Source organism: Mesocricetus auratus, unplaced genomic scaffold, assembly GCF_017639785.1.
Source record: "Mesocricetus auratus isolate SY011 unplaced genomic scaffold, BCM_Maur_2.0 Super-Scaffold_100027, whole genome shotgun sequence".
NCBI classification, from domain to species: Eukaryota; Metazoa; Chordata; class Mammalia; order Rodentia; family Cricetidae; genus Mesocricetus; species Mesocricetus auratus.
This window is the reverse complement of record NW_024429208.1, coordinates 4,016,376-4,039,021: the sequence shown is the minus strand read 5'-3', so window position 1 is coordinate 4,039,021 and position 22,646 is coordinate 4,016,376. Positions and strand designations below refer to the sequence as shown.

General features: G+C 52.9%; 1 protein-coding gene across 2 annotated transcripts in view; it reads right to left on the bottom strand.

Annotated features, from left to right (window-relative positions):
- Positions 1 to 22,646, bottom strand: part of Pacsin1 (protein kinase C and casein kinase substrate in neurons 1) — a 41,002-nt gene that overhangs the window by 16,017 nt on the left and 2,339 nt on the right. The window contains exon 1 of one of the 2 annotated variants that reach the window (XM_013124364.3): positions 505 to 654. The exons of the other annotated variant lie outside the window; for it this stretch is intronic. The gene's annotated coding sequence lies outside the window, so the exon portion shown is untranslated. Of the gene's footprint in view, positions 1 to 504; positions 655 to 22,646 lie in introns of those variants that run through there. 2 annotated transcript variants of the gene reach the window in all.

Here is a 22,646-nt window from a genome sequence, read left to right as displayed (position 1 = left end):
TGCCTGGCTGGCTGGGGTTGGGTCGGGAGCCCTCCGAGAGTTGCAGAATCATCCCATCCGCAAAAAGAACACGGAGGGGGGGGCTGACTCGGAGCCCAATACAAGACCACCCTGGAGTCACCCCAGCGGTTCTGGTGCCCAGACGGAGGTTTGTGACAAATGGCCAGAGATCGGCAGATCTCTGGTGAGTAGGGGTGAGAGACAAGCGCGCTTCTCTCCCTGCCTAGCCCCTCCCTGTCTGGCATCGGCCTAGGGGAGCGCAGCACCGTGGTTAGCCGCCCCGAGCCCATTGCCTCTACAAAGTCACACCTGTGGTGCAGACGGGGGAGGAGGTACAGAGGAGGAGTGACAAGACAGGACACAGTCCCAGTGCGGTGCGGAGAGCAGATCCCTGGCACCCGGTGCGCCCCTCGGACCTGTTTGCCACCAGGTGCAGCCGGCAGGGAGGTAGGGGCGCGGGGTCCCCACTCTCCACGCAGACTCCTCCAGATCCCCATCGCCTACCTGAGCCCGGCTGGGCACCAAGCTGGGGACAGGACAGGTGGGCTCTTACTGTCCCGTGGTGGCAGGCGGGGCGCGGGCCAGGCGCCGGGCTCGGGGCTCCGTTCTCGGGGTCCCCTCCGGCGCGCTCTGGCTCGGGAGGCGACAGCGCCCAAACTGCAGGAGCCGGCTCCCTGCCCCCACACGCCGGCCTCCCCATTCCCGACCCGCCTCCTTCCCCAGCCACCCACCGCCCGCTGCTCGTTTCTATGGCAACCGGGTAAAGCTGCGCACAGATGTCCTTTCTGGGTGGACGGCAGGGGACGCCCTCTTTCTGCACCACGCCGCGGTGACCCGGGAACACTCCCGCATCATCTCGCATCCCGCATCTCGAATCTCGCCGTCTTTTCGCTGCCAGCACCCTCGGTCGCACATCCCCCTCCGCCACCAGCCTCCCCTGCGGGGCATGTGGTGCTGCCCTCCCGCTCCAGCCTTCACACCTCACCTCAGGCTGCTGCGCGCTGCCAGCCAAGACATTTGAGTGAGCTTGATGAACCCGGCCCAGTGACCAAACCCCACCCCACCCCCAAGTCCTGCCAGGTTGAGTGTGAACACCCCCCACACACACACACTCACCCAGTGCTATCAGAGTTCAGACCCATTATATAGATTCATGTGTTTATGTTCCAGAAAGTCTCACTGTTGCCTTAGCTAGCTAGCCTGGGCCTCACTGTGCAGACTCACAGGGATCTTCCTGACTCTGCCTCTGGAGTGCTGGGTTAAGGGTGGTGGGTGCCACCATGCAGCCTTATTAAAAGTAAGGGTAATGTTTTAAATGCAGGTGAGGACAATCCTCAGGCACTTTGAGACAGGTCCTCCACTGAACCTGGAGCTTACCAGGTGGGCAGGACTATCTGACCATGGAGCCCTGGGGGGCCTCTCTCCACCTCCCCAGTGTTGGGATTATAGGCATATACTGCTGAGTTGCTGGCTTTTATGTGGGTGATGGGGATTTGAACTCAGGTCCTCAAGCTTTTGAGGCATGCATTTTACTGACTGAACCATCTCCAGGACCCCCAGATTTTGTTTTGTTTTTCGAGACATGGTTTCTCTGTGTAACTTTGGAGCTTGTCCTGGAACTCACTTTGTAGACCAAGCTGGTTTTAAACTCACAGAGATCCACCTGCCTCTGCTTCCCAAGTGCTGGGACTGAAGGTATGAGCCACCACCACTCAACCCCCAGATTTTTTTGGAAGTTTTTTTTTTTTCCGAGACAGGGTTTCTCTGTATTGTTTTGGAGGCTGTCCTGGAACTCACTCTGTAGACCAGGCTGGCCTCAAACTCACAGAGATCCGCCTGCCTCTGCCTCCCGAGTGCTGGGATTAAAGGCGTGCGCCACCAACGCCCGGCTGGAAGTTTTTTATAAAGATTTATTTATTATGAATACAACATCCTGCCTCCACATCCATCTGGTTGCCAGAAGAGGGCACCAGATCTCATTACAGATGGTTGAGAGCCACCATGTGGTTGCTGGGAACTGAACTCAGGACCTCTGGAAGAGCAGCCAGTGCTCTTAACCTCCGAGCCATCTCTCCATCCCTTGGAAGTTTTTTGTTTGTTTTTGGTTTGGTTAGTTTTTGAAGATAGGGTTTCTCTGTGTAGCCCTGGCTGTCCCAGAACTCACTCTGTGGACCAGGTTGGCTTTGAACTCAGAGATCCACCTGCCTCTGCCTCCCAAGCGCTGAGAATAAAGGTGTGTGCCACCATTCCAAGCTTGCTGACTTATTTTATTTGTGCGGTGCCTGCAGAGACTGGAGGCTTTGGCTCCCCAGGAGCTGGAGGTCTGTCCTTGGATATATATTCTACGGAGACAGAGAGATAAAGGGTCCAGTCTAGGTTCGCACGCGTTCCTTAACTGGAAGACCAACCATCTTCCTTGTTGACCAGTATTTGGCTGAGTGTTTCAATATGAGAATCGGGAGTGAGTCAAGGTTTCCAAGGGGAAGAGGACAAGAATGACATTAAGTGAGCCCAGCAGTGACGGTTAGGATGAAGTTACTGGGGAAAGGCAATTTCAGAAGGAACAGTACCGGGGCAGCAGAGCTTGGCCTTATGACGCGTTTTATAAAGACAATAAAGGTATTTATAAAGGACACAGGGTGTGTGTGAGTGTGTGTGTGAGTATGAGTGTGAGAGTGTGTGTGTGCTGGGTGTGTGAGTGTGTGTGTGTGTGTGTGTGTGTGTGCTGGGTGTGATGGCATTGCACACCTTTCATTCCAGCACTGAGAAGGCGGAGGCAGGCAGAACTCTGAGTTAAAGGCCTGCCTGATCTACATAGTAAATTCCAGGATAACCAAAGTTTTACAGTGAGAAACCCTTTCTGAAAAAAAACAAACCTTTTTTGACATTTTTAATGTTTTATATTTATTTACTTTTATTTATGTGTATAAATTTTTAAAGACATATTTATTATGTGCATATTAATGTTCTCCCTGCATGTGTGTCTGCCGGCCAGATGAGGGCACCAGATCTCATTACAGAAGGCTGTGAGCCACCTTGTGGTTGCAGTTGCTGGGAATTGAACTCAGGACCTCTGGAAGAGCAGCCAGTGCTCTTAACCTCTGAGCCATCTCTCCAGCCTGGTGCATGAATGTTTTACTGAGCCATCTCGCCAGTCCCACCGTTACTTATCTTACATGTTCGTATGTGCGCACGCCCACCCCTATGCCATGGTGAACTTCTGGAAGCCAGAGGACAGCTTCACAGGGAGACAGTTCTCTCCTTTCACCGTATGGGTTCTGGGGTTGAAACTCAGGTGAGCAGAGTTGGCTGCAAACACCTTTCTCTGCTGAGTCATCTCACCAGTACCCCAACAACTCTTTCTGGTTTTCCTTTTGGAGCAGGGTCTCAATAGGTTGTCCAGCCTGGCTTTGCCCTCCTCCTTAGCCCAGGCTGGCCCTCAGCTTTCCGTCCTCCCGAGGGCAGGGATCACAGGAGTGCATCCCCAGGCCCTGGTTCCTGATGATGATGACAGCCTCATCCACCGCATTCCTCACACAAGTCTCCACCAGAGCACTGCTGCCAGCCACAGACTGCAGAGGGTTTTACAACACTGGAGATGGCACAAGGCTGCAAGTCCCCTGTGAGCTAGAGGGCTCAGGCTGACCCACCAGGCACCAGAAGGTCACAGGGCCCACTAGGAAGCAGGCACTGAGACTAAGTCATTTTTCTAAGGTGATGAAGTCAAGAAAGGGTTGGGCTGGGATTTGAACCCTCTGCCCGACAACCTTTATGATCTTTGTGATTGCATTACGAACTGGAAAACACAGTAACAGCCACCCAAAGCTGGTAAGGGTCATAGCCAAGTTCAGTCCTTGTCCTCAGATCAAAGGCAAAACAGAGACGCTCACTATCGGAAGGGTCAGTCAGTCAGTCAGTCAGTCAGGTGGTGGACATAAGGGCCTGAAAATGGCCTTCGAGCTAACAACTGGCCTTGGAACAAGTCCCCCATTGGCTGTTCTCAGGCCTGGAGGGTATTGTGCTCCAGAACACAGGCTCTCTGGAGAGGGCCAGCTGTGGGATGGGAGGGATTGGGTTCCCAGGAACTGCAGAGCCCCTCTGCCCACCCACCAGTCCCCAAGCCAGGGTCAGGTTTCTTCCAAAGAGGCTCCACCCAAGGACACGGAAGAAAGCTGCTGCCCCCTCCCAGTGAGGCCGGCCCGGCCCATCTGCTGCCTGGCAGGCCCGAGTCAGGCCTGAGTCCTGCCTTCCCACACTCGGATACCAGACGGACCCCGTGGGAGGGAAGAAGCAGACCCCTCCTGTCACCTCTCTCCCCACAGAGGGCATCCTCCCCATGCCACCCCTACCGTGAGCCCCATCTACTGCCGGGAAGGCCCCACTCACCTGCACCCCAGTTCTCCCACGATTGGCCTTAAACTTTGTCCCTACCCCTTTATCAGGACAGCACAGACAGGGACGGCGTCATGCCTAGGCCACAAAGCAGCTGCCCTCACGCCCTCCCCTGCCACATCCACCTCTGTCACCCCTGCTGTGTCTTCTCGCCCAGGCCCCCCCCCCCCCAAGCACTCACTGTCCCTGCCCCCACCCTGGCTCAGTCATCCACGAGTTCCCCAGCACCAGGGCCCCATGCAATCAGGGCTCATTAGCTGCTGTTTTGCATATCATTTGCATAATGTTCCCTCGACTGTCAAAATGCCAGAGTCCTCCTCCAGCCCTTAGCAGCTCTGCAGGGTTACAACAGACAAAGCTCCACGGGGTCTGTATAGGAGGCTGAACACGGCACTGGGAAGTGTTCCGACAGGGAAGTGAACTGACAGGAGCAGCATCCAGAGCCCCACAGGTCCAGAGGAGGGCGCTGGACGCCCACTGAGCAGCCTGCTGAGTCCAGGCAGCAGGCATAGGGCTCCGTAGGAATGGAAAGCGAGTCTCTGAGCAGCTAAGGCTCCACTGAACAAAATGTGGGTCCCAGACTGGGGGGGCGAAGGTCAGTGGGAGAACACGTGCCTACGCAGCAGGTGTGAAGGGTTTCACACACACACACACACACACACACACACGAGAGAGAGAGAGACAGAGAGAGAGAGACAGAGACAGAGAGAGACAGAGAGACAGAGAACAGGAGCAGTTGCCATCGCATTATCCATCGAGACAAGCAGGACTCTGATCCACCCCAGACATCACACATCAGAATCTGTATTTCACAAGAGCCCGGAGCTTCGTGGGTGAGACCCACCATCCAATACACAGCTGGAAGATGAAGCTGCCACTAACACAGAGCTGCGGCTGGATAAATTCCAGAATAGAAGTCAGGCGGCAGTGGCGCTCGCCTTTATCCCAGCACTCGGGAGGCAGAGGCAGGTGGATCTCTGTGAGTTCGAGGCCAGCCTGGTCTACAGAGCAAGTTCCAGGACAGACAGAGAAACCTGTCTTGAAAAAGAAAAATCCTGAACACCTACTATGTGCAGTGCTACCCTGGGGCAAGGGTGGGGCACACAGTAGAACAGCTAGTCAGACATCATCCATAAAGTCGAGGATGACTCACTGATGCCAAAAGGGTATCTACACAAGAAATGGTGTAATTTCAAGTGTTAGTCTGTGTTATCAAGAAAATAACGCTTGCTAAAAGGAAAGTGTGAGTGGGAAGCCCATCTTAGAGCTTGCGGTGCTGGAGGATAAGGCCCAGGGCCTTGCAAATGCTAGGGAGGCACTCCCCATTGAGCTACACCCCAGGCCACAGCCTCTCTTTGAAGAGGCGACTTTTGAACAGACCTAAACAAAGGGAGGGAGGGAGACAGTGATGACTTGTGGGAAGTGTGTTTCTGGCAGAGGAAACAGGAAACAGTGAAAGTCCTGAAGTGGGAGGGACCCAAAACTGGCGAATGGGTGGATGGATGGGTGTAGGGATGGGCAGATAGCTGGATGACTGGATGGACAGATGGATGTATGGATGAGTGGCTAGATGGATGTAGGGGTGGGCAGGTGGGTGGACAGTTTGATGGATGGATGGACAGACGGACGGATGGATGGGCCAGGAGTGGTCATGCACACCTTTAATCTCAGCACCAGTGAGGCTGAAGCAGGTGAATTCAAAGCCAGTCTGGCCTACATAGTGAGTTCCAAACAAGGCATGTCTATATAGTTAGTAAGACCCTGTCTCAAAAAGAAAGAGTAGTGGATAGATGGATAGACAGGTGGATGGTTGATAGACGGGTAAATGGACAGATGCCTAGATGACTAGATGCGTGAGTCAGTGGGTGGGTAGACTTGGGGGGATGGGGGGATGGGTGGAGAGATTAATGGATGGATGGATGGATGGATGGGTGGATGGGTGGGTAGATGGATCAGTGGATGTGTAGATGAGGGAATGGATTGATGGGCGGATGGGTGGCAGGAAGAGCTAACCCAGACAGAGAGCAACGAGGGCAGGGTAACAGAGAGGGAAGCAGGGCTTCAACACTGTGGAACCTTGTCAGGCACGTGCAACACTGAAATTCATTCCCACAACGGAAGGAAACCCTTTTTGTTAGCTCACTGAAAGGATTCAACAACAAGCTAAAGGTAACGGAGGAGAGGGAGAACAGTAAAGTTGAAGACAGAGAGATGGAAATTACTCAAAGCTCAGAAAGTATCCCGTCTTTTGAACAACAGAGAGAAATCGGGTTGTGGGGGTGGACAGAGCTTTAAGAGTTTGTGACCCTAACCAAAGCCCTAACGTGTATGTTGTCTGAGTCCAAAAAGAAAGAGGAAGAGCAAAAAAAAAAAAAAAAAAAAAAAAAGCATTCAAAGAGAAGACAAAGCAAACACCCACCAAAGACGGAAAAAACCCGCAAACACTGCCAAGCACATCACACGGGCTTCTGAAGAACCACACAACACGGGCAGGGTGAGAAGCAGCACCTTGTCTGACGGAAAACAGACAACAGTGGCTGAAAGAAGAGACTGTCACCTAGTCCTGAGACCAGTCCTGCCACCCACCCGCCTGTAGGTGACTTAGGGTAGGATCTCAGTGAAGGGCACAGAGAGCCTGCAGCTGACCTGCCTGGGAGAGTGGCCGAAGGAGGCCCCTAGGACCTGGAGGAACAGGAGAGAAGGCTTCTGGGAGAGCGGGGTGGAGAGCAAATATGTGGGGCTAGACTTCTCAGGAATTTTCAAAATTGTGAGTTGAAGCAACAATTATCACGTTGTTATCGCACTGTCTACGAGCTTCTCATGGCATGGGGGAGACATTTAAATCAGCATAAACTCTGGGAGAGTTTTCTATAATCTGCCTCGAGAAGTAAAACCACACCAACGGAAGAGGATAAGTATTAAAATATTGAAGTCGGCCGGGCATTGGTGGCGCACGCCTTTAATCCCAGCACCTGAGAAACAGAGGCAGGTGGATCTCTGTGAGTTCGAGGTCAGCCTGGTCTACAGAGCGAGTTCCAGGACAGCCTCCAAAACAATACAGAGAAACCCTGTCTTGAAAAACCAAAAACATAAATAAATAAAATAAAATATTGAAGTCACTGGAGAGGCAGAGGCAGGAGAACCTCTGAGTTCAAGGCTAACCTGGTCTACAGAGTGAGTTCTAGCGCAGCAGGGCAACAGAGAAACCCTGTCTCAAACAAACAAGTCAGTCCCCAGTTTCCTTAACAACACAGCTGTGGCTACCAACTGTACCTTCCTGCACCAAGAAGTCAAGGGGACATCACTAAAAGGTGCTGCCAACGCACGCGAACATAAGGTTGGGGTGCGGCTCACCTGGAGGAGAGCTTGCCCAGCATACCCTGGCTTCCATCTCCAGTACCCGAAAAGCAGGTAGCGATCAGGAGATAGAGGCAGCAGGATCAGAAATTCAATATTATCCATGGCTATATAGTGAGTCCAAGGCCAGCCTGGGCTACATAAAACCCTTTCTCAAAAGGAGTTTTTAAAAAGGGGGGGGGGGCTGGAGCTGCCTCGGCCATTAAAGGTTAAGGTTCACAACCAAAGGGCAAAAAAGAAGGAAAGAGGGGAGGGGAGAGGGGAGGGGAGAAAGGAGGGGAGGGGAGAGGGGAGGGGAGAGAAAGAGGAAAGTGTAATTATGTCCTACGCCAGGCCTGCCGGAGGAGCCCAAGGCACATTCCTGCACACCATACTCTAATCTGCTCTGCTGTGACAGGGCCCAGACTCACTTCTTTAACAACAAAACAAACAAGAAACAACCCATGACCCCCAACGGTGTGAAACTCACACTTAGGGATGCTGCAGCCTCCATAGTCCTGTGCTATATTTAGACATGGCGCTAAAGCAGCCTTAGCAGTAACCGGGGGCAAACTGAGCACAGCCTCCCCCCCCCCCCCCAGGAGAGGACCAGGAGCCGCGCCTTCCACACCTATTTCTGAAGTTTCAACCTGCCCTGCAAGGGGACAGTGCGGAAAGACAGTGGGGGTGAGCATCGAACTCAAATGTGGAAGTAAATGTCTGTGCCCCACAGCCCTTCCTCTGCCTTCCTGACCAGGGTCCCCACTGCATGTGGGAGAGGGCACCAGGGCGTGGCTCAGTGGTACGAATGTACTTAGCATGTGTGGGGGAAACCCGGTTCCATCTTCAGAGTTTGTGAACAAACGGGGGCCGTGATACATGGGCACGAACACACGGGGATAGATCTCCAGCAAAGTCTCTGGACTCAGCACCGGCTGACATCCGGGGCCGTCCGGGCACTATGGGACCTGAACAGCATTCCTGGCCTCCCTCTGTCAGGTACTAACTAGCAGCATCCACCCTCATACATGTTAAAAACACGCAGACATCGCCAAGAGTCCCTGGAAGCAACTAACTCCAGCCTGAGGAGCACTGGGCTGAGCCGGGTGTGCCCAAAGCTTGTCAGAAGTCGGCACACGCTGCAGGCTGCTGGGGGGGCTCAGGCCTGCCATCCCAGCTTGGGAGGCTGAGGCAGCAGCATGGCAAGTTCAAGGCTAGCCTGGGCTACAAAGACCAAAGCCAGACTGGATTAACTCAATGAGACCCTGTCTCAAAACAAAAGAGAGCTTAGCCAGGCTGTGATGGTGCACAGTACTCAGGAGGCAGAGACAGTGGATCTCTGTGAGTTCGAGGCCAGCCTGATCTACAAGAGTGAGATCCAGGACAGCCAGAGCTGCACAGGGAAGCCCTGTCTCAGAAAAACAAAACAAAACAAAAATGAGTAAGTGTCCTTAATGGCTGAACCACCTGTCCAGCTCACCACGGAGCCCTGGCCTGCTGGGGAATTGAACCCAGGACCTCATGCTTCTTTCACTTAGCGCAGTGTCTTCAGTGTCACCCATGCAGGAACATGTACCAGCTTCTTCAGGGCTTAGTAATATTCCCTCTTATTTGCACACCATGTTCTGTGTATCCATCCATCGGCTAATGAACACCTGAGCTATGTTAACCCTCCAGTTGTTGAAAACAACATCACTCTGGGCCCAGTCTCTACTACATCTCTCGTTAAAATGAGTCTCTAGCTGGGTGTTGGTGGCACATGCCTTTAATCCCAGCACTCGGGAGGCAGTGACGGGTGGATCTCGGTGAGTTCGAGACCAGTCTGGTCTACAGAGCGAGTTCCAGGTCAGCCTCCAAAACAATACAGAGAAACCCTGTCTCGAAAAACCAAATAAATAAATAAGTAAATAAAATTAAAATAGGGCTGGGGAGATGACTCAGAGGTTAAGAGCGCTGGCTGCTCTTCCAGAGGTCCTGAGTCCCAGCAACCACATGGTGGCTCACAACCATCTACAATTCAATCTGGTGCCCTCTTCTGGGCTGCAGGGATACATGCAGGCAAAAGGCTGTATACATAATAAATAAACAAATATTTAAAATAAATAAATAAATAAATAAAAGAGTCCCTGAGGTGCTTAAAGTTTCCAGTACCCGGGAGAACTGAAAACAAAGATTTAAATTCCTGGATCACAAGGAGGACCAGCTGCTCGCCCGGATGGCTGTGGGGCTTTCCAGTCCTGTGCACAGGCGCCGTTTTCCAACATCCTCTCCAACAATGGCCACTTTCTATTTTTAGGCTAATGGCCCTCACCACTGAGTGTGAAACGGATGTTGTTGTGGACTTCATCTGCATTTTTTGCTAGCGATTACTGACACTGGACACTGTTTCACAGGCCATCTGTGTGTCTTCTCGGGAGAAATTTCTATTCAAGTCCCTTTCCTAGTTGTTTCTGGTTTTTAGTTTTGCAGATCTGGGGATAGAACCCAGGGTCTTGCAAGTGCCCGACCATCTAGCTACAATGCTTTTTATTGTTTGTTTGTTTGTTTATTGAGATGGGGTCTTTAGGCCAGGCTGGCCCCTCAGAGATCCACCTACATCTGCCTCCAAAGTGGGGGGATCAAACGTGTGTGTCACCACCCCCTGCTAGAAATTACTAATTTTTATTATGTCCAGTGTACACGGATGCCCAAGGAGGGTAGGAGAGAGTGTCATTCCCCCTGGATACGAAGTGACAGACTGTTGGAGCCACCTGGTGTGGGTGCTGGGAACAGATCACTGACAAGAACAGCCAATGCTTTTAACCACTGACTCATCTCTCCGGTCCTATATGCTCATTTTCTTGGTTTTGCTTTGAGACAGGGTCTAACCATGTTGCCCTGGGTGACCTAGAACTCACAGAGATCCTCCTGCCTCTGCCTCCTGAGAGCTGGCATTAAATTTGGGAGCCACCATGCCTCAGACCCAGCAGCATGCCTGCTTTAAACTGTTGTTGAATTATGTAGGTCCTGTATAGCTGGGCACAGCAGCTCACATCTGTAACAGCAGCGCACAGCGAAGGCAGGAGGGTAAAAAAAAAATCAAGGTCAGGGGGCTGGAGAGATGGCTCAGAGGTTAAGAGCACTGACTGCTCTTCCAGAGGTCCTGAGTTCAATTCCCAGCAACCACATGGTGGCTCACAACCATCTACAATTCAATCTGGTGCCCTCTTCTGGTTAGAACACTGTATGTGTAATAAATAAATAAACCTTTAAAAAAAACAAAAATCAAGGTCAGCCTAGACAGTTTAGGGTGTGTGCCACAGCACAAATGTGGAGGAGGTTAGGAGAACAAGTTGTTTCTCTCCTTCTACCATATGGTCCCGGGCAGCAAAGTCTTCAGGCCTGTGAGTGCATGCCTTCACCTGTTGGGCCATCTGGTCGACCCCCAGCTTTATTTCTGTGTTTATCTTGTTTTCTGGACTTACCATCATAATATTTTATTTTATTTTTTTATTTTTATTTTTTATTTTTTGGTTTTTCGAGACAGGGTTTCTCTGTATTGTTTTGGAGACTGTTCTGAAACTCGCTTTGTAGACCAGGCTGGCCTCGAACTCAGAGATCCACCTGCCTCTGCCTCCCGAGTGCTGGGATTAAAGGCGTGCGCCACCAACGCCCGGCCCCTAATATTTTATTTTTTAAAGGTTTATTTATTTTGTGTATTGGTGTTTTGTCTGTATGCATGTGTGTGACTTTAGCAGGGACTGCGGAGGCGTTTTTTACTGGAGGGCCTGTCCATGCTATATCAGCTTGACACACAGGGAACTGTGGTGCCTGGGTATTACTGACTCTGCCATGTAACCTGTCATGGATTCACTGCTCTGTGGCTCTGGGGGGCCCGGGAGCCTCCAGGGAGGTATCTGCAGCGGGGGTTTGATCCCAGCACCCCCTTCCAGCCCCTGAAGACACATTATCACACTAGACAGTAATGCCAGGGTGGCCTGGCTCATCCAACTCCATTGGGCCTGCTCCGAGGAGTGCAGGAGACGGGTAGATTTTGCTGCCTGTGAGGCCTGGCTCCTGTAGGGCTTATGAGGACACCGGCTGCAGCAGTGACTCATTCTGCCAGCCTCCCAAGACAGCCTCAGAGGGTCAGTTCCCTTTTTCCTCTCAGCGCCCCCCCCAGGGTACTAGAGAACATAGCATCAGATTTCCAGAAAGGGAAACTGAGGCCAGTTTCCTATGCAAAGTGGCGGGTTAGCAACGAAGACCCTCTGACTGAACTGTCGATTGCAATCTAGAATTAAGTGGGTTAGCTCAGCCTCCATCATCCAGAAACAGCTCAGGACTGGCTCCACCCACTTCCAGAAGCCACCCCTTTCTATTTCAGGGCTATGCTTAGAAGCTAGATGGCAAAATGCCTGTGGTCATTTAGTGAAGCCAGAGCTTCTTCACCCCAAGGTACTGGGGGGGGGGGGGAGGAAGTGGCGCGCACGTGTCACTAGACCTGCCGGTCCTCAGAGTCTAACTGCATTGCTGTCTTTAATTTGTCGCTCAGGCTGGCTTTCAACCCCTGTCCCTCCTGCATCCTTCTGCCAAACGCTGGCACAAAAGGCTTGCACCCATAGGGTGGGTTCCTGCCCGTCTGTAACTCCAGTTCCGGGGATCCAACCTTCTGGCTTTCCTTGGGCGTGTGGTGCACACACACACGTGCAACATTCATACACATAAAATAAAATCAATAAAAAGACGAATCACCACGGTGCATGTCTTTATTTTATTTTATTTTTTTGGTTTTATGAGACAGGGTTTCTCTGTTTTGGAGGCTGTCGGTCCAGCCTGGCCTCGAACACACAGAGATCCGCCTGCCTCTGCCTCCCGAGTGCTGGGATTAAAGGCGTGCGCCACCAACGCCCGGCACGGTGCATGTCTTTAACACTAGGGGTCTGGAAGTGGGGACAGGCAGATCTCTGAGTTCAAGGGCAGCCAAGGCTATGGAGTGAGACCCTCTCTTAAAAACAGGTTAATCAGTAAAGTAAAATAACAACCAAGGCTATAAAAATAGGCAGTTGAGCCGGGCGTTGGTGGCGCACGCCTTTAATCCCAGCACTGGGGAGGCAGAGGCAGGCGGATCTTTGTGAGTTGGAGGCCAGCCTGGTCTACAGAGCTAATGCCAGGACAGGCTCCAAAACAGTACAGAGAAACCCTGTCTCGAAAAACCGAAAAAAAAAAAGTCAGCTGAAGCACCATGGTGCGCCCGCGAGGTTGGAGCGCCCCCTGTGGAAGACTGTGCATCCTAAGAGCAGCCACGGGTAGTGCTGAGCCCCACCCCCCCAAGGGGAACCACAGTGTGAAGAGGCGGCTCCACCCGCCGCCACACCCGGGCGAAAAGCCTACGTGTTGTGGATCTACACCTCATGCCTCATAATTCCACTGCAGCCAGTAAACCCAGGACACTTCAGGTATGGCTGCCCCAGCTCCTCAGGTACCTTGGCCGGCCAAACGGGGCTCGTCCTGCCGGCAGAATCCTGCCCCCATTCTCCACAGGGCCTGAAGCAAAGCCTCACTGTCCACAGAGGTACCTGAGGAAGGGCTGTTGTGACTGGGGGGAAGTCTGGCATGCCCTTCCTACCCTGTGTTGACATGAGTTGTGGCTCGTGTCACTGGCCTGGCCCTTGGAAGCTTCCCCAAGTAGAGGAGACTTCCCACAGGTAGAGAAAGACCGCAGGGCACGCTGGGAGTGGCGGGGTGGCCCCGGCAGGGCTTGGGCACTCTTAGTAGTACACCTGGCAGACGATGGTTCACAGCTGAGTTTACCCTCTGGGCATTGCCCTCGGCTAAAGGGAGGAGCCTGGCCCGTGGTTATCACTTCTCCCTGGTGACTCACGTGGCCTGTGACTGGCCCGTGAGGAGGTGTTAAGACCTGACTTCTGTCTCAATATGGGACAACTGAGGCCTTCTACTGTGGCTTCTGCTTCAACCCAACCCAACATCACTTGGTCCTATGAGCTGTTTCCTGCATCCAAACCTTCTCACCCAAGGTCCAGCTAAGACCTCTTTTTTCTCACCCTCCCCCAGCCCCCGCCCTGAGACAGGATTTCTCTGTGTAGGCCTGAACTCATAGATCCACCTGTCTCTGCCTCCCAAGAGCTGGGATCAAAGATGTGTGCTGACCACGCCTTGGCCATCTTAACACTGGCACCTCCTAGGGTCCGTTCGGTGGTGACTAACTGTGAGGGGACAAATGGCCACAGGGGAGATGTGCCCCATCCTGAGACTCCCTCCAAACACCAGTCCTGCCCCCTTCTTCCTGGCCAGCTACCCACCTCCTGTCACTTTCTCACCTGCAGAGCAGGGATGCTGGCACCCATGTCACCACGGTGGCCGAGGAAGTCGTGGAAGATGGTGTCTCACAGCGCCGCTTTCCCAGACAATCTGACAACCTTGCACCTTACTTTGAGGAAGGGGAGCAGCAGCCACAGACAGCACCCACACTTGCTCCCTTCCTTCTGGTCCCTGCCCCACAAGGCTCTGCCTTCCCCCACAAAACAAGATGTTGCTTCTGTCCCCCACTGAGACACTGTCCTTTCTTCCATGTAAAAAGAAAAAGGGCGTAGGGATGGTGTTTCGGGCCTTAAAAGGATACACCACCACATTCAGACACACACACACACACACACACACACACACACACACACACACACACTTGATTTACCCAAGAAGGCCAGAAAATGGCGTCAGATTCCTAGGAACTTAAGTTAGGGACAGTTCTGAGACACTCTGTGGGTGCTGAAAATCAAAAGTAGAAGTGCTCTAAGCTGCTTTCCAGCCTCCTTTTATTTTTAAGACAGTGTTAGGGTGACTTAGTTAGGGTGTCCATTGCTGTGAAGAGACACCATGACCATGGCAACTCTTTTTTTTTTTTTTCGAGACAGGGTTTCTCTGTGGCTTTGGAGGCTGTCCTGGAACTCCCTTGGTAGACCAGGCTGGTCTCGAACTCACAGTGATCCTCCTGCCTCTGCCTCCCGAGTGCTGGGATTAAAGACGTGAGCCACCAACGCCCGGCTACCATGGCAGCTCTTATAAGGAGTTATAATTGGGGTGGCTGACAGTTTCAGAGGTTTAGTCCATTATCATGATGGCAGTCATCACGGCAGCACGCAGGAAGACACGGTGCTGGAGAAGGAGCTGAGAGTCCTACATCTTGATCCAAAGGCAACAGGAAGTAAACTGTGTCTACACTGAGTGTAGCTTGAGCATAGGACACCTCGAAGCCCGCCCCCACAGTGACACACTTCCTTCAACAAGGCCACACCTCCTCCAGCAAAGCCACACCTCCTAATGGTGCCGCTCCCTGTGAGCTTATGGGGCCAATTACATTCAAACTACTGCTTAAGGTCTCAGCGGAAGTGACCAGGAGGCACAGATAGCCCCCCCAGGCTTTCTCCACAGGCTCTCCCCTAGCTAGAGCACACTGCACCCAGGAGGTGTGTCTGTCACAAATGGCAGCCCTCCATGGAGGTATCCTCACTTCCCACACCCACAGTCTGCCTGGGGCTCACACTTGGCCTTGTAGGGTCTATTTTTTTTTTTTTGTTTTTTGTTTGTTGTTGTTGTTGTTTGTTTGTTTTTCAAGGCAGGGTTTCTCTGTGGCTTTGGAGGCTGTCCTGGAACTAGCTATTGTAGACCAGGCTGGCCTCGAACTCACAGAGATCCGCCTGCCTCTGCCTCCCAAGTGCTGGGATTAAAGGCATGAGCCACCAATGCCCGGCACCTTGTAGGGTCTATAGGTCTTGGCAGGCGCGGTGACAGGTGCCTGCTGTTACAGACCATGCAGAGTAGCTGCCTTGCTCCGAAAGGTCTGTCTGCCCAGCCCACCCCCTTAAGCTCCTGGCACCATTGAGCCCTTCAGTGTCTGTGGACTTTTCCATCCCCTGGCCCTCATGCAGCCTTCGCAGACTGGCTCTTTGACTGTAAAACACATTTTTAGCTCCAGCCTTATCCTCTCAAGTCTGGATGGCTCACATCTCTGAGTGCTCAATAATTGTGCACACACACGGCCCACTACTTACTACCTTCTTAAAGGGCATCCGGATGGCTTCTAAGGCCCTTCCTTCACATTTGTAACCCATCACAGCATCATTAAGGCCCTGATGGGCTCCTCTGTAAGGAAAACTCTTAACCGGGGTGTGGCAGTTCATGCCTGTAATCCCAGCACCTGAGAGACAGAGGCAGGAAGAGGGAAGTTTGGGGCCAACCTGGGCTACATGAGACTTTGCTTCAAAAGTAACGGAGAGGCTGGCGAGTGGCTCAGCAGGTCAAGTTGACACACCTGAGTTCAATCCCTCAGACCCCCCCACACACCATGGTGAAAGAGAGAAGTAACTCTGAGCCCCACCCGGATGCCATGGCAGGCATGTGTGCACATGCATACAAATACATTAGATGCAACCTTAAAAAGTGATAAAGGTTTTATATTTTAAAAAAAGACAGTCGTGGGCTGGGACGTAGTGCGATTGTTAGAGTGCTGGCCCAGTGGGCATGAGGTCCTAGATTCTATCCTGAGCACCTGAGAAACTGGGCGTGGTGGCGCACAGGAAGACTAGGTCATCGCTGGCTACACAGTGAGTTTGAAGCCAGTCCGGGATACGTGAGACCCTGTTTCAATAAGAGAGAACAAAACCCCCTCACATAAACGTCCCCTGGCGTTGCCAAGGGGCACGGGCCTCAGGCAGCTCCAGCCTCCACTGCCGAGCAGCAAGTGATCAGAGCCACCTGGGAGCTGGACATGGGGAACAGGAAGGAAGGGGGGCTGGCAAACAAACTCTAGGGAAGGCTGGCCCTGGTTCTCCTGCTCACACCCATCTCCCAGGCAGGCTGGCTCCGCTCCGGATTCCCTCCTTGGTATCTCAAGGCTTGATTCCTGTGAGTCTGGCTGGAAGCCACTGGCAGCTGCCACCCATTCTCAGCCGCCCAGGACTCTATGGCTGGTCCAGCCCAGCCCACTGTGCTCCCCAAGCTGCCTTGTGCCAAGGGGAGGGGAGGCACCACCCATGCACTGCTGAGCGGGCTCTGCCCCCTTCATCAGGGCCAGTGACAAAGGGCTGGGAACAGGGTAGAGGTGCGGAAAGGGAGGCTGTGACACAGGGAGGATCCATTGGAGGAGTCCGCCAAATGGGTCAGGTCACCCAATCCCCAGATCAGGCAGGAGGGTGGGGCTGCAGCCTGATGGGGCCAGTGATAAGGGGATACCAGATACCACCGTGCTGGAGGCAGGGGAGAGGGTGGCAGGAGGAAAAGGCCCGGGCACGGCCTGGCACTGGAATCACACACTCCTGAGGGACCTTGCCTGGAAGCCCGAGGCCCCTCTGTAGCTCAATTTACCCATCTGCAACTGGGAACAGAGGGAGGGCTCTTGCCCAGCATACTGGGCTCTGGGTTGTATCCCTGCACCGTAACAACCAAGCAGCCAGGGGCCTGGGGCTGGGAAGGAGCCCGGCATGCAGTCATCATGGGAAGCAGGGCTGCAGAGGCTCTGCAGGGGAGGGGGAGGAGGTAAGGCAGATGCTCCAGGTAACAAGGACAGAGCAGGGCCCTCCACCACCGAACAGCCAGCGCTAGCCCGGCTCAGTACTGGTTGATTCAGCAGCTGGCACTGGGGGGAGGGGGGGCCGAGCACACAGCTGGGAGCCAGCGGCCTCCAGCCTGAGGCCCCTATGCACTCTAGGCAGAGCCCTGCACTAACGGAGCCACATCCCCGTCTTACATTTTGAGACAGGGTCTCGTATAGCCCGGGTTAGCCTGGAATTCACTCTGCAGACCAGGCTGGCTTGGAACTCATTTTGTGGTATAGGATGACTTTGGACCTCCTATTTCCATCTCCCAAGCACCAGCCTGGCTTATTTTATTTATTTATTTATTGTTTTGTTGTTGTTGTTTTGTTTTATTTTGTTTTGTTTTGAGACAGGGTTTCTCTGTGTCGCTCTGGTTGTGCTGGAACTCACTCTGTAGACCAGGCTGGCCTCAAACTAAGAGATCTGCCTGCCTCTGCCTCCTAAGTAACAAGACTAAAAGCAAGCATCATTGTGCTGGCTGGGACACTTTTACGGGGCTCCAGGTTTCATTTTGAGAAGCAGGGATGTCATCAAAGAGTTGAAGAGAGGGGGGATTTGACCCTTGGCTCCTGGGAGCCGGCAGCCCTGTGTTAGTATCCCAGAAGCATCCCGTGGAGGCTGGGAGGTCAGTGACGGGGTCAGGGGAGGACATGCATCCTGGGGGTCCTGAAGGCACAGTTGAGATGGTTTCGTGCAGCTGGCAGCACCAGGAGACAGATGGACCCAGCTACCGACTCAGAGGACAGAGGACCCTGCTGACCAGCCAAAGCAGATGACTCACAACGGTGCAAGACAGAGCAGAAGGCGTGGTTAGGAAGGGAGGGTCTTTGGTTTTCTTCTCTTCTAGTGTTGTTTTGAGGCAGGGTCTCATGCAGCCCAGGCTACCCTCAAATCTGACATATAGTAGGGGCTAACCTTAAATTCCTTCCTCCTGCCTCCACCTCCTAAGTGCTGGGATTATAGGTGTGCACCGCTAAACCCGGCTCTTAATCTAGAAGAGACGTGGTGAAGGGGGGGGAGGAGGGGGAAGGGGAGGAGGATCCATCTGAGACGATAGGAAATGGGAATCCCGACTGACAACTGATGACATTAATGAATTGTTGGGTATAACACACAGCGGGCGATTCAGCTAGACAAAGCCTCTCCTGGGATGAAGGTGTAGCTCATTGGTAAAACCCTTCCTTAGCATGTGTCAGGCTCTGGACTCCATGTCCAATGCTACAGGAAAGGAAGGAAGGAAGAAAGAAAGGAGGGAGGGAGGGAGGGAGGGAGGCAGGGAAAGAGAGAGGGAGGAAGGGAGGGAGGAAAGGAGGCAGAGAGGAAGGGAGGAAGGGAGGAAGGAGGGAGGAAGGGAGGGGAGGGGGAGGAAGGGAGGGAGGGGGGAGGAAAGGGGGGAGGGAGGAAGGGAGGGAGGGAGAATTGCCCAAAGAAAGCTGGGTGGACAGCAAGGCTCTGCTGAGGCTGCTGACCTGAGTTTGATCCCCGAGACGGACATGGTAGGAGAGAGCTGACTCCTGCAAGCTGTCCTCTGACCTCCACACGAGTGTGTGTGCGTGTGTGTGTGTGCGTGTGCGTGTGTGTGTGTGTATGTGCTCAACACGCATGCGCACACAAGTGAAATTTAAACCATTTAGTGATAAAACATGTTTGTTTATGTGTAGGTAGGTGGTGGAGCACACCTTAAATCCTAGCACTCAAGAAGCAGAAATAGAGTGCTTCCCTACATTCCTCCCAACTAAACCAGTACATGTGGAACAACAGTCATCATAATGGGACTGGAGAGATGTTTTAATGGCTAAGAGCTCTGACTGCTCTTGTAGAGGGCCTGGGTTCAGTTCCCAGCACCCACATGGTCGCTCACAACCATCTGCGACTCCTGTCTCAGGGGAGCTGACACCCAACAGACCCCAGGCATCCAGGCTTGTACACAGATGATGACACACATGAAGACAAAAGCTCATACACACTCTAAAACCTTAAAAATGAGCACATCAAGCTAGGCGGTGGTGGCGCACAGCTTTAATCCCAGCACTCGGGAGGTGGAGGCAGGCGGATCTCTGTGAGTTCCAGGCCAGCCTGGTCTACAGAGCGAGTTCCAGGACGGGCTCCAGAACAATACAGAGAAACCCTGACTCGGAAAACCAAAAACCAAAACAAAAGAAAAAAACACATCGGGTCCTAGTTACACATGTAGTCGTCTGCTCCGTCCTCTCCACACCTTACAACTGTCCTTTCACACTGTCCCTTTCCCCAGTGTCCCCAGGCACCTGCAACAGTGCCTGTCACCCAGCAGAGGGCGGCTGGCAAAGGGCAGAAGGAAGAACCATCTACATTTGGCATGGGGGGAGTCTGAGCAGATCACATCCTCCTGGTGGCAGCTAGCTGACCGTCGATGTCCACCCAACACTGACAGCCCCTACGGAGACTGCACCTACTGGGATCACCCCAAAGCGGGAATGCCAAAAACGGGGGTGCCAGCGCACTCTCCCCTAGAGATGTGAGGGTTTGCCCGCCACACCCTATGCCAGGAAAAGGCTCACTGTGAGGATTTGTGCAGCACTGGATTAACCTTATTCAGAAGCTCCACCTCCTGTCCATCTGAATGGACAGCACTCTCTGGGCAGTGCAGAGGATCAGTTTACTGACCCCAAATTAAAAACTGCTCTGTGGGCTGGGGTGGTGACCTGGTGGGTAACGGGCTTGCCACGTGACCATCAGGCCCTGAGTCTGAGTCCTGGGAACACACTTCAAGCTGGGCACGGCGGTGTCTGTAATGCCACTGCCCCTATGGAGAGACAGTAGAGACACGTGGACCCATGGAATTCTGGACGGAGCAGCACAGAGCGAGAGATGGTGTCTGAAGCAAGGTGGCCCGTGAGGCCTGAGCTGTCTCCCACCCTCATGCTTGGATTGCTGCGTGCACACGCGCGCGCACTCGCACACAGTTAGTTCTGTTTGAAATAATCACCCCGACCCCTCCCCCAGGACAGAAAAAGAGCAAACAGGAGGCTCTGCCCTCTTACCAGCCTAGAGAGGCCAAAGGACACTAGGACAATTCAGGTTTCAGATAAGAGACACATGGAGTTTAAACCATCACACGTATTTATTTATCGTGGAGGGGTGTGAGAGTGTGCCACAGTGCCCTTGCGGCGGCCACAGGACGACTGTGGAAGTCGTTTCGTCTTCTTCTACCCTGTGAGCCCTCAGTCTTGGCCGCCAGCATCGATACCCTCGAGGGACAGCAGACCAGATAAAAATGTTCTGTCACAGCTAAGTCTAGGACTGTCACAGGAGAACACGAAGCCTGCACTGTCATGAGAGACCATGAAAAACCCTCTTTTTTTTTTCTTAGTACCAATATGTACACGCAACATTTTGGAATATATTTATGCTAAAAGGGAAGGAATAATTTGTTTATCTGAGCTTTTCTCTTAGTGCTGGGATAACCCAGGGCCTCGGGCATGCTCCGGAAGCACTCTGCTATTGAGTCCCACCGCTGCTCAAATTCATATTTCACCACTGAGCCAGACACCCCGTGACTTATCGACAACCCTACCCCAGCCTATACCAGCTTTTAACTTTTTTATATATATTTGTTTTATCCTATGTGTCTGAGTATTTTGCCTACATGGATCCCTGTGTACAGCACGCGCCTAGATTTTTTCTATTTTCTGTGTATTAGCGTTTCGCATGCATGAATCCCTATGTAACGAGTGTGCCTGATGAAGCCAGGGCACCTGGTGCCTGACGAGGTCAGAAGAGGGTTCCAGAAGCTCAGGGTGAAGCAGTTTTGATCTGCAGTGTGGGTGCTGGGAATCAAACCCATGTAGGTCCTTTGCAGCCCGTACTCTTGACTGATAAACCATCTAGATTTGGTTGTAGATCTAACTTTGTGTATGCTTTTACCTGCCCTTCTCCCGGAATATATCTGATATTTGTTATCATTGTATAGTTTTGGTATCAGGCTTAAGATCTTCTCTAGATGAAAGGGGAACTGTGGTGGCATCTTGCCTGGCCAACTGAACTTGTGGTGGTGGCCACACCCTTTGGGCGTGGTTTCAGGTGCAGACATGACCCATTATAAGGCAGAGGAGGGGCTGGCTCTCTTGGGTTTTGAGAAGAGAAGAGCATCGGGAAGGCAGAGACTGCATCTTCTGGAGCAGGAAGACCACAGGGGTTATTTACTCTTATCTGTATAAGTTCTTCCCTAATAAACAACACCTATCTATCATTTGTCTTGGGTCTGGTGAACTCATTTAAACCCTGCCTTCAATCCTTTCACCAGCACCCTCAGACGAAGTGACACTTAAAAAGTAGCCACGGCCTCTGGTACCTCCCCCCCCCAGCCTTCAGGAGTCTGTTTGCAGGTGTAAGGCATCTATTTCTCCAACCCCACAGACCCACTCCCCTTCAGAGTTCAGAGCTGGCAGCACTCACTTCGTTGGCACGCAAGCTCCTGCCTCCCACGGCCCGCTCCCACCCTTAGAAGCGAGCATCATCTCTTGGCTCCCTGGCTGCTCTGGGTACCATCTGTAGATGCCCCGCCTTGGTCCCCAGCAGCAGTGACAGGGTGAGGATGCTGGGACCCAACTGGACACACCCCTGAAAGTCCCTTCAGCTGTTCAGGGCCGCTGGGGTCATCTGTGATTGCCACTGTCACTGAACTGAAGCTCTGCTTCTGTGGGTGGGTGGGTGGCTCCTGTAGGGTACCTCCTGGGACCCTGGCCACCCCGCCCCAGTGAAACCAACTGTAAGGCACACATGACAAGCAGAGCAGACGGCTCCGATGGTGGCTAATGGCTTCCCAGTCCTGTCTACACCTCCAAATTATCCACAGCAAACACCAATTGCTTCATAATAAGGAGGAATGCGCGCGCGCGCGCACACACACACACACACACACACACAGCCAGGTGGTGGTAGCCCACGCCTTTGATGCCAGCACTCAGCAGAGGCAGGCGGATCTCTGTGAGTGGGAGGCCAGCCTGGTCTTACAGAGTGAGTTCCAGGCCAGCCTGGTCTACAGAGTGAGTTCCAGGACAGCCAGGGCTACACAGAGAAACCCTGTTTCAAAAAGAAAAGAAAAGAAAACCTGTTGGTTGAAATGGTCCCCTATAGTCTAGGCTACACTCATAGTTTGGCTACTACATACATATATACAGCCAAAGCTGGTCTTGAAGGCTTAATTCTCCTGCTTCTGCTTTGCAGGAGCTGATGTGACAGATGTGTGTGGCCACGCCTGGCTTGAAAGGCTGGGTTCTTTCTTCTGTTTTACATGTATTTTCTACAGCATGAGTAGAGGTCAAAGGACCCTTGTGGGGGTCAGCT